General features: G+C 41.2%; 1 pseudogene; it reads left to right on the forward strand.

The window, feature by feature from the left end:
* The first annotated feature begins 3,267 nt into the window (after positions 1–3,267).
* On the forward strand, positions 3,268–4,161 carry LOC102288376 (large ribosomal subunit protein uL18 pseudogene; annotated as a pseudogene).
* Positions 4,162–13,010: the final 8,849 nt, after the last annotated feature.

Raw genomic sequence — 13,010 nt, forward strand, 5'->3', positions numbered from 1 at the left:
GAGAAAACAATAGAAGCTCTAAAACAGTTACTCTGACCTTCCTTCTCCCCACTATTACCTTTCAAAGAACCTCCTGTGAGAGGTGCTCTCTCTATACCTGTAGGAAAGGAGCATTCTTTCTCCAAAGACAAATGAACCCGGAGAAGAATCCTAACAAATCGGCTTTACCAAGTTTTCCCCAGTTTACTTTGATTACCTCATATTCTCTAACCTATTATATTCTTCCATGACTATCCTCTCTTCATCAAATCTAGCATAAAAATACTCAGGTCTAATTATTTCTGTGGGTCTTCATTTCTTTTTTTTTTTATTGGCCATGCCACACAGCATGCAGAATCATAGTTCCTGGACTAGGGATGGAACTTGCGTCCCCTGCAGTGGAAGTATAGAGTCCTAACTACAGAATGGCCAGGGAATTCCCATGAGTCTTCATTTCCTTTTGAAGAGGCCTTACAAATAGCTGTGAAAAGAAGAGAAGTGAAAAGCAAAGGAGAAAAGGAAAGATATAAGCATCTGAATGCAGAGTTCCAAAGAATAGCAAGAAGAGATAAGAAAGCCTTCCTCAGCCATCAATGCAAAGAAATAGAGGAAAACAACAGAATGGGAAAGACTAGAGATCTCTTCAAGAAAGTCAGAGATACCAAAGGAACATTTCATGCAAAGATGGGCCCAATAAAGGACAGAAATGGTATGGACCTAAGAGAAGCAGAAGATATTAAGAAGAGATGGCAAGAATACACAGAAGAACTGTACAAAAAAGATCTTCACGACCCAGATAATCACGATGGTGTGATCACTGACCTAGAGCCAGACATCCTGGAATGTGAAGTCAAGTGGGCCTTAGAAAGCATCACCACGAACAAAGCTAGTGGAGGTGATGGAATTCCAGTTGAGCTATTCCAAATCCTGAAAGATGATGCTGTGAAAGTGCTGCACTCAATATGCCAGCACATTTGGAAAACTCAGCAGTGGCCACAGGACTGGAAAAGGTCAGTTTTCATTCCAATCCCAAAGAAAGGCAATGCCAAAGAATGCTCAAACTACCGCACAATTGCACTCATCTCACACTCTAGTAAAGTAATGCTCAAAATTCTCCAAGCCAGGCTTCAGCAATACATGAACCATGAACTTCCTGATGTTCAAGCTGGTTTTAGAAAAGGCAGAGGAACCAGAGATCAAATTGCCAACATCCGCTGGATCATGGAAAAAGCAAGAAAGTTCCAGAAAAACATCTATTTCTGCTTTATTGAATATGCCAAAGCCTTTGACTATGTGGATCACAATAAACTGGAAAATTCTGAAAGAGATGGGAATACCAGACGACCTGATCTGCCTCTTGAGAAATTTGTATGCAGGTCAGGAAGCAACAGTTAGAACTGGACATGGAACAACAGACTGGTTCCAAATAGGAAAAGGAGTTCATCAAGGCTGTATATTGTCACCCTGCTTGTTTAACTTATATGCAGAGTACATTATGAGAAACCCTGGGCTGGAAGAAACACAAGCTGGAATCAAGATTGCCGGGAGAAATATCAATAACCTCAGATATGCAGATGACACCACCCTTATGGCAGAAAGTGAAGAGGAACTCAAAAGCCTCTTGATGAAAGTGAAAGTGGAGAATGAAAAAGTTGGCTTAAAACTCAACATTCAGAAAATGAAGATCATGGCATCTGGTCCCATCACTTCATGGCAAATAGATGGGGAAACAGTGGAAATAGTGTCAGACTTTATTTTTCTGGGCTCCAAAATCACTACAGATGGTGACTGCAGCCATGAAATTAAAAGACGCTTACTCCTTGGAAGGAAAGTTATGACCAACCTAGATAGCATATTGAAAAGCAGAGACATTACTTTGCCAACAAAGGTCTGTCTAGTCAAGGCTATGGTTTTTCCTGTGGTCGTGTATGGATCTGAGAGTTGGACTGTGAAGAAGGCTGAGCGCCGCAGAATTGATGCTTTTGAACTGTGGTGTTGGAGAAGACTCTTGAGAGTCCCTTGGACTGCAAGGAGATCCAACCAGTCCATTCTGAAGGAGATCAGCCCTGGGATTTCTTTGGAAGGAATGATGCTAAAGCTGAAACTCAAGTACTTTGGCCACCTCATGCAAAGAGTTGACTCTTTGGAAAAGAATCTGATGCTGGGAGGGATTGGGAGCAAGAGGAGAAGGGGACGACAGAGGATGAGATGGCTGGATGGCATCACTGGCTCGATGGACCTGAGTCTCAGTGAACTCCAGGAGTTGGTGATGGACAGGGAGGCCCGGCGTGCTGTGTTACATGGGGTCGCAAAGAGTCAGACACGACTGAGCGACTGATCTGATCTGATGTCATGTAAAACTTACATTAAATAAATTTGTGTGCTTTTCTCTTGTTCATCTGTCTTTGTCAGTTTCATTTTTAGACCTAGCCAGGAATCCTATGAAGGTCAAGGAAAACTTCTTCCTTCTATCTATCTACCTACCTACCTACTTATATATCTTAACATGTCATGTAAATCTACACAGCCATGATGTGAGATGTATATTGTGTTACAGATTTGTCTCCCCACTAGATGGCAATGAACTTCTCCCAGGCTTCCCCATAAATGTACCACCTCACCCCCACCCCCACACAAACACATCAGTGTTACATACTGCCCCACGTGTGCTATGAAGTGTGATACTAGGAGTAGAAGAACACAAAGGAGAAAGCAGTCCCTTCTACCTCAAGAAGTCAGGGAATGTTCCCTCCACAGAACAGGTGAAGACAGAGCTGTCTCTTAGAGGCAGAAGCGACTTAGCTTGCATACACATTTAAAGGCAGGAGGAAGTGAACTGAGACCAAAGTTCAGGTGAAAAATCCCAAAAGAAAGAAACAATTCGGGAGGCACCAAGAGTTTAGTGGGTATGCAAACCACAAAAAAACCACCTGATACCTCTTATGTTGTGCTCTTTCTTTTAGAAAAGGTCTAGCACACCAAGTTTATCCTGCTGTTGCCATGATTTTGGTAATCCTGTTTGCAGTTCATGCTTGGGGAAGCTGGAACACTTGTACCGTCCACGCCTAGCACTGTGCAGGGTACAGAGTGATACAAAGGAATTGTTATTGTTGTTTAGTCGCTAAGCGTGTCTGACTCTTTGCGATCCCACAGACTGTAGCCTGCCAGGCTCTTCTGCCCATGGGATTTCCTAGGCAAGAATATTGGAGCCAGGCTTTTCCACCTCCGAAACCGCGCTGGTCCTGCAGCTCTGTGGCAAGCCACCAAGTCAGGGTTCTGTTAGGCAGGATGGGGATTGTTAAAGTTGTCAAGAACAAGGATACAAGAGATACAAAGAGATACTTCAAGAGATACAAAGTGAAATTCAGAAGACAGCCAGAGGGCAAAACTGACAACTATGCTCAGAAATTTGGTAATCCAAGATAAAAATAGGTACAACACACCTAAATACAGAATGATCATTCTTGTAACGAACAGAGATATTGTCAGATTTCTTATGCCTGTATAGAAGGAGATATGATAGTTTGTGCAGCTTATGCTCACGCACTCCCAAAACATGGTGTGAAGGTTGGGCTGACAAATCTTGCTGCAGCATATTGTACTAGCTTGCTGCTGGCCGGCAGGCTTATTAATAGGTTTGGTATGGACAAAATGTATGAAGGCCAAGTCAAGGTGACTGGAGATAAATACAATGTGGAAAGCACTGGTGCTCAACCTGGTGCCTTCACTTGTTACCTAGATGCAGGACTTGCCAGAACTACTACCAGGAATTAAGTTTTTGAGGCCCTAAAGGGAGCTGTCAATGGAGGCTTGTCTATCCCTTACAGTACAAATGGTTCCCTGGTTATGACTCAGAAAGCAAAGAATTCAGTGCTACACCGAAAGCACATCATGGGGCAGAATGTTGTAGATTACATGTATTACCTAACTGAAGAAGATGAGGATGCTTAAAAGAAACAATTCTCTCAGTACATAACGAACGTAACTCCAGACATGATGGAGATGTATAAGAAAGCTCATGCTCCAATACGAGAGAATTCAGTGTGTGAGAAGAAGCCTAAGAAAGAAGTTAAAAAGAAGAGGAAGAACAGTCCCAAAATGTCACTTGCCCAGAAGAAAGATCGGGTAGCTCAGAAGAAGGCAAGCTTCCTTAGAGCTTGGGAACGGGCTGTCGAAAGTTAAACAAAACCACAATTCCCTAGCAAGATTTTTTCAGATAAAGACAGTAATAAACTTATTGAACAAGCAGCAAAAAAAAAAAAAGAATATTGGAGTGGGTTGCCATTTCTTCTCCAAGGGATCTTCTCACCCAGGGATTGAACCAGAGTCTTCTGTATTACATGGGGATTCTTTACCACTGGGCTACTGGGGAAGCCCACAAAGGAATTAGGTAACATTCTGGTTTTCAAGAGGTTTGAATTGAAATATCTAGAGTAAAGGAATGTTGCTAAGATGGTAGATTTTAAATGCTCTCACCACAAAGAGAAAATGATAATTACATGACATGATGGAGGTATTATCTATGGTAATCATTTGATACTGTGCAAATGTAACAAATCAATACTTTGTATGCCTTGTTCATCTTAAACACACACAATATTATTTGTCAATTGTATCTTAACAAAGCTGTAAAAAAATAAATAAATAAAATAGTAGACAACAGGTTTTTTAAAAAGTAAAAGAAAATAAATATTCTATCCCTTACTATCAGGCAGGGCTTCCCTGAAGGCTCAGCTGGTACAGAATCCCCCTGCAATGCAGGAGACCTAGGTTCAATCCCTGGGTTGGGAAGATCCCCTGGAGAAAGGAATGGTTACCCACTCCAATATTCTGGCCTGGAGAATTCCATGGACTGCATGTAGTCCACAGGGTCGCAAAGAGTCAGACATAACTGAGTGACCTTCACTCACTCACTATCAGGCAGGCAATACTATATAAAGAGCATGGTATTGGTATGAGTTGTTGATTTGAATACCACTTTCAAGTTACTGAAGTTTCCCAGCCTCATTTTTCTCCTCTGTAGAATGGAGCTGTTGTGAATGAGGTACTGCTACATGTCAAAGGCTAAGCACAGTGCATTACCCAGGAAAAGTGTTTATTTAGCTTGACACTGGTAGCCCAGGTAGCTGTTACTACCTTTTTTTTTTTTTTTTTTTTTTTGGCTTCACTTCACCATGAGGGATTCTTAGTTCCCCACCTGGGATCAAACCATGCCCTGGCAGTGAAATTGCAGAGTCCTAACCACTGGACCCACCAGGGAATTCCCTTCTGTTACTATCTTATACATGGGCGAGAATTTTTTTTCCAATTTTTTTCCTTGTATATTTCTTCTGCTTTGTCTTCCTACCTAAAAAGATACTTTTAAGACAAAGACCATTTTTTATTTCTTTTGTGTCACCTGCTGTTACAGTAAAATGACTATACTTAGTACATGCAATATAAATACTTATTTCTAACTAGTAGTTAAATACAGAAATAGGAGTCAAATACTCTGGGTCCAATGTTATAACCCCTTTGAATAGGTTTTCATGTTAGTGTATGAAAGTTTGACTAAGTGCATAAAACATTGTGAGATTGATCAAGCATTTAGAAACAGAAGTTAATCCAAGTAAAATAACAATAATAAAATTAACGTATAAAGGACATTACCTTCTTAAATCATGCCTGGGCCACTAACTTCCCATATAAACATAAATTATCAGTCAGAAAATTCTGGTTTTTGTTTAAGTATTTAGAGAATAAAGCTACTGTCTTTGGACAATGCTGAAAAGAACAAGTAATTGTTTTGCTCATGAAATAGATGCTCAGAAATAAACACTAATCCTTAATATCCAAGCCTGTAAGGTATCAAGCAATAAACCTCAATATTATATTATAGAAATTATTTTGAGGGAATATGAGAATGTTGCTGGCGTTTTCCTGCTTTGCTTACAAACCAAATACTGCTTCTGACAGAATTCTCTCAGGGTGAAGTGATAGGAGGATAAATCCAACCTTTGGCTTAAACTTAAGATCCCAGGGGAGGAAAAGCTTAAAGAACCTTGAGATTTTCAGAGCGCTTAAAAAGAACATAGCTTTGGAATGATGGAAAAATCAAAATATTAAATTCTAAATTAATTATGTTATTACCAAAAATCTCAAATGAGAAAGAATAGGGCAAAGCATCCAAATAGATCACTGTGGCTTCTCAGGGAGCTCAGCAGTTAAGAGAACGTACATAAACATAGTGGAAACAACTAAAGAAATGTGATAAGAAATTTAATTTTCTTGACCATCTGTGATTTTTGATTTGGGAATTTATAGTTTGTTTTTGCCTGAGAAGCTGTATGAGAGGTTCTAAAAATTGCCAAGTAGCAAGATTTGGGTTGGTGTTTGAATAAGTTGTTTCTGATTATTCCCCTGGTTTGAATATTTCTCTACAAGAGGTGTCAAGTCATGGCAACAAGGAAATTCACCCATCTATTCAGAGCATTAAAAATATATCAGGCAAAGAGCTCAACGTTCTAAGTTAAACTTGTTTTCTATTTGGTCTTAGTGTACCCAGTTAAACGTAGGGGCATAATTTCCGCGAAGATATATCTTAGTGTAGTATATGATTTCTGTTGAATCATGTCTCAAAGTCACAAAAAAGAAAACCTATCTGTGGGTAAGAGAACACCCTGTGTACCACGGTTTCTCAAACTTTAATGCCCATCCAAATCAGCTGGGGATCTTGTTAACATGCAAATCCTGATACCACAGGTATAGGGTGAAGGTTCTTCATTTTGAACCTTGCTTGGTGATGCTGACGGTGCCAGGCCTTGGACTATACTTTGAGTAGCAAGGCTGTAGACTAACCAGTTCACTGGAGAACAAAGAAGGAGTGGAAGGGACCCTCCAGTGGCACTCCTGACTGTGTGGCTCAGTCAGGGAACACAGACCTTTTCCTGTCCGCCAGCCTGTTGGCCTAGGTTCATGGGTCGAAGGCAAGGCATTTCCTGGTGTCCATGGTAGTCAGGACAACAGCAGTTCCTGTCTTTCATGCCATCTATTTCAGAGGACAAAGTCTCCTTGTGTGCAGTTAGGCTGCCATTACAGCTACTCTGAAAATGGAAAGGAAGGAATAAGCCATGAGGGTGAATGGATCAAAATGATGCAAAAGTGGAAAGAAGAAGTAAGGAGAAGCCAGAAAAAAAGAACAGGATTAGTGTATCCAGGGATCCTGAAAGGAATATTCTTTTCTCTTTCATTAAGTTATTCATTTCAATTTATTCTAAATAGCTTGCCCTGGTGTCCCCTGTAACAAGATAGAATGACTTCACACACAGAGCTCATTTTAATAACAAAATATCTGCATGGGGCAGTTTGATGATGCTGGACACATAAAGCCAGAGGTAATTCATCCCTCTAAATGCTTGAACTCCTACAGAGAAATTATAAAGGAAAAACATCTTCATCTCCAATGAAAACAAAACAAAGAAGTGTCCTTTAGATCTGCTTGGTGACTTTATGAATTGGAATAGAAACATTATTGCCTTTGGAAGGTTGACTTCAGCTATTTTTCAATCATTTGAAGAATAAGAACTCTAATTTTGTTGCCGATACTCAAAGCTTTCTCAGGTAGATGAACAACAACTGGTAGATTGGCTTGTTGTGGAAATTGCACCAACTTAAAATCTCCAAGAGAACTAGGCATAGTCTCTGCTCTGACCCTTACCAGCTCTGTGAATCTGGGCATATGTGATGGATCTGACACAAAATAGGTGCTCAAAAAAATGTGAGTTCTGATCATGTTTCCTTGAATTTTCTAAGGTTTTGTTTCTTAGTTTCCTCATATTTAAAATTAAGATAATAACTTCTACCTAACAATTATAAGGTGTTTGGTGAGCTAATGTACATAAAAATTCTTTTTGAATAGTAGATATAAAAATAATATTATTAATATTGGATTTTGAGTTGATTTTCAGAGGTAATTGTGAAATAGGAGGTAATCGTGAGATGAGAGGTGATTGTAGATGGGAGAAATAACTAGAAAATTTAAATATAATTTAGTATCTCACAGGGTCACCAAGGCAATGACTTTAACCACAGTGGTTGTTCATTGTACTTCTTCTGGTGTTCCAGAAATGTGCATTCCCTGCTGGGGAGGAACGCTGGACAGCCAAGATTTGCTTGCTTGCTGGTCTAGAATTACATAGAACAAGTAAGAACAAGTCAGTCAAATAACAAGTTCAAGATTCATTCATATTCTCACTGTTTCTCCCAATTATTTTTTCATGTTACCTTATGAACTTTACATAAGATAGATAAGTAATTGTTGAGTGATATTTTCTGTGTATGTGAGCTCTAGTCTCTATTCTACTGGTTCCCTGGTGGCTCAGATGGTAAAAAAACATCTGCCTGCAATGCAGGAGAACCCAGTTTAATCCCTGGGTCAAAAAGATGCCCTGGAGAAGGAAATGGCAACCCACTCCAGTATTCTTGCCTGGAGAATCCCATGGACAGAGGAGCCTGGCAGGCTACAGTCCATGGGGGTCACAAAAAGTCAGACACAACTGAGGGACTAATACACACACACACACACACACACACACACTGTCCTACTACCCTGATGATACCCCAGGCAGCAATACAGTTTTCCATGTTCTTCTTTACTGGGTCCTTTCTGTGGCCACTAACCTCATCTGCCCTCTCCTAGGGACACTGTGACCAGATGGTCCAGGTTTCTTAAGACTTCACTTCAAATATTCCACCCAGTTTCATTCTGTGCCATAGCCATTGTCTCTTTTTCTTCACACCCTCTTGTATTATGCAGATGTTGAGAACAGGAATGCAGACACAGTGGGGAAGCAGAGGGTGGGATGAATTGGGAGATTGGGATTGACATATACACACTACCCTGTGTAAAATAGCCAGCTAGCGGGAACCTTTGGAGAAGGAAATGGCAACCCACTCCAGTACTCTTGCCTGGATAATCCCATGGATGGAGGAGCCTGGTGGGCTGCTGTCTATGGGGTCGCACGGAGTCGGACACGACTGAGCGATTTCACTTTCACTTTTCACTTTCATGCATTGGAGAAGGAAATGGCAATCCACTCCAGTGTTCTTGCCTGGAGAATCCCAGGGACGGGGGAGCCTGGTGGGCTGCTGTCTATGGGGTCGCACGGAATCGGACACGACTGAAGCGACTTAGCAGCAGCAGCAGCAGCAGCAGCAGCAGTGGGAACCTGCTGTACAGCATAGGGAACTCTGTGATGACCTAGATGGGTGGCATGGAAGTGGGAGGGAGCGCCAAAAGGGAGGGGAATTTTCAGGATGGCTAATTTACATCTAGAATTTATTTGCTAATAATTCCTTCACCCTTTCAGCCTACACACCCCTGCCAGATTATTCTTTTAAAAGTTCTGCTGTCATCATGTCATTCCACACCTTAAGCATTTGCAAATGACACCTAATATATACAGCCCATACTCCAGAGTGCAAGACTCAGCCTCCTTCCCATGCTTCCAGGCCCAAACTGTTTCCTCATCAAGCTGGCTATAGCTCATCTTTTCAACTTTATTGTTCATTCATTCTTTTTCTCTATATCCAACCAAATTAGTCAGCTATCCTCCAACTCCAGAATAGTCTTATCAACCAACTGGTTTTGTTTCTTTCACCATTTCCCCTTCCTGAAATGTTTTCCTTTTCCTTTCAATTACTTCAGTCATACGATGGTACACATGAACTTCTATCAAACACATATCATACCTTAAAGGTAGTGATGTGTAACATATCAATAGTTGGTCAGAATGGACACTGAACCCCCAGAAAAGCTCTAGCCAGAAGGCTGGAATGGTGTCTAGATCTTTCCAGGCCAGGCATCAATCCTACAGTTACTGGATCCTAGAAGGTGGAGGGAAGAGGGAAATTGTTGGGAATTCCTGGTAGAGATATGGCCAGGGCAGTAGCAGCACTGGAGTGGGCTTGGGGGGACACTGCAACCAATGACACAGAAATATTTCATTATTTAATACCTGAGATGAAAACACCCAGGGCACAGTGGCTGAACAGTCAGGCTTTGCTGTTGCATCTCCAGGCTCAACTTAAGTTCCTGCGCAACAACCCAGAGGCAATGATCCTACCTCCCTTTAAATTATTTTAGCATGTTTTACCCATACCACTGGAAAATCCCATGGACAGAGAAGCCTGGCAGGCTACAGTCCATGGGGTTGCAAGAATCAGACATGACTTAATGACTAAATCACCACCACCCATACCACTTAATAGGTAGTCATAATTCATAGCCTTGTATTGTTAATTGTCTTTTGAGGGTGATCTTTTCCAAAACAAGAGTTACACTGTAACTCTGCTTCTTCCTAAATGTCAAATATTTCTTTGCCTTTTTAGGCAATCATTTATCCTATATTTATTAATGAAAATTGACCGAATGAGAAACTGAGAACTATATACACCATAATGTGGTCATTTCAAATGATCTCATTTATGAAGTGAGGGAGTTACCAACATCTTTGAGACTCTGAGAAGAGCTAGACACTTTCTTCTCAGAAATACCCACACAAAATTGTATATACAATTTCAGGCATCTCATATATCCCTTAAAGTCATTCAGAGATTCCTGGGACTTCATAGAATCTAGGTTAAGGTCTGTGATTTAAAAGGAATGTTATAGAACCAGAACACAAACCTAAAGAATTAACTGGATTTTGTTTTGGTTTTGTACTTATAAGTACATTTATGTACTTATCAGTTCAGTTCAGTCGCTCAGTCGTGTCCGACTCTTTGCGACCCCATGATTCGCAGCACGCCAGGCCTCCCTGTCCATCACCAACTCCTGGAGTCCATGCAAACCCATGTCCATTGAGTTGATGATGCCATCCATCCATATCATCCTCTGTCGTCCCCTTCTCCTCTTGCCCCCAATCTCTCCCAGCATCAGTCTTTTCCAATGAGTCAACTCTTCGCATGAGGTGGCCAAAGTACTGGAGTTTCAGCTTCAGCATCATTCCTTCCAAAGAAATCCCAGGGCTGATCTCCTTCAGAATGGATTGGTTGGATCTCCTTGCAGTCCAAGGGACTCTCAAGAGTCTTCTCCAACACCACAGTTCAAAAGCATCAATTCTTCAGCTCTTAGCTTTCTTCACAGTCCAACTCTCACATCCATACATGATCACAGGAAAAACCAGAGCCTTGACTAGACGGACCTTAAAAGTACATTTATAAGGAAACGGCCCTTATACAGGGGTACAAATGTTTCATATTCCTGTCTTACAGAACTTGCTTACATTTATAGCCAGACCACGTTTCACCCAATGTGCACTCCAAGTAAAGCTGGTTAATGTTGACTATGAGCAGACCTCAGACCTGAAGCTTTCAAAGCTCAATTTCTTTTATTAGCACTCTTGGTTTTATAAACAATAAAGTCCATCAACCTTGTTCCTACCCAAATCTCCTGGTAAACTTGAGTCTAGTAGGGTTTCACCAGGGATCCAAACCTTTTTTTTTCATTTGGAGGATAATTGCTTTACAGTGATGTGTTGGTTTCTGCCATATAACAACATGAATCAGTCATAATCATTTATATATATGTGTGTGTGTGTGTGTGTGTCCGCTCCCTTAAAGCCTCCCTCCCCACTTCTGTTGCACCCCTCTAGGTCATCACAGAGCACCAGCCTGGGCTCCCTGTGTTGCGCAGCAGCTCTCCACCAGCTATCTGTTTCACACATGGTAGTGCTATACATGCCAAGGCCACTCTCTCAATTCGTCCCACCCTCTCCTTCCCCTACTGTGTCCACACGACTGTTCTCTGTCTGCATCTCCATTCCTTCCCTGAAGATAGGCTCATCAGTACTATTTTGAATGAGGTTTTGAAGCATCTTGGAGCAGGACAAATGGCTCAGGCCACAATAAGGCCCTACAACCACTAAAGACTTAACTTGGATGCTCCCTTGGTAAGCCAGTGAGAAATATTTAGACAAACTCATCCTAGGTCACCTCTGGGATCACAGTATCTCAGTGCCGATCTCCTTGCCTCTACCTGGAAGGCAGAAGAGCAGCAGGACCCACATGCTTGCTGTAATGGTCCAGTCTCCTGGGGATGTGGTACTGTTGACTATGGTTTCAGCTAAAGTGCACACATTGCCAGCTATACTCATAGATGTCAGATAACAAATGCCAGTAACAATCTGGAGTGGGACCATCTTTGTTTGAATTCATTAACAGGTACCACTGGCCAAAGTATATCTAACTATGGAGGAAAGGAACATAGGAAAAGGCAAGATCAACTTTGTCTTAGATAGAATTTTGTTCAGCAGAGAAAGCAAACTTGGCACATAAACTAAAACATAGATGTGAAGTATAAAACAGTGAGATCATCGTCACTAGAACTCTGTACGGAATTGACTCCCACCGAGTTACGCACCATGACTCAAAGAGATGGGACTTCCATCCACTCCCCAAGGTAGTTAACTAGCCTCTTGTAATAAATTTCTTTCTTTCTGTAAGAAGAGCACTTATTTCTAAGGAAGCTCCCTGCTATGGTAGAGACATGAAAGTCTAGAAGAATTATACTTCCTCATATTTCACACTGATTTCCTTTACTTCTTGAAAAAAGTAGAAAATCTATATACTATTAATATTAATCTTTGGATTGTTTTTGGAGCTCACTAGTAGTGTGAAGACATTATTAATAGATGTGGATAGTGAAGAGAACCCCAGAAGATAATAATATGGAAAAACAGGGCAGTAAATGCTAATTAAAATTAGAGCCAATCAGAAGGGATTAACTGAGAGATTGAGATTGATATACATAAACACTCTCTCTCTGTCAGTCATGTTCAACTCTTTACAGCCTCATGGACTGTAGCCCACCAGGCTCCTCTGTCCATTGAATTTTCCAGGCAAGAATACTAGATCAGGTTGCCATTTCCTACTCCAGGGGATCTACCCAACCCAGGGGTTGAAACTGTGTCTCTTGCATTTCCTGCATTGACAGGTGGATTTTTCCTACCAGTGCCACCTGGGAAGCCCATGTACACATTACTATGTAGAGA

Source organism: Bos mutus, chromosome 2 (genome assembly GCF_027580195.1).
Source record: "Bos mutus isolate GX-2022 chromosome 2, NWIPB_WYAK_1.1, whole genome shotgun sequence".
NCBI lineage: Eukaryota > Metazoa > Chordata > Mammalia > Artiodactyla > Bovidae > Bos > Bos mutus.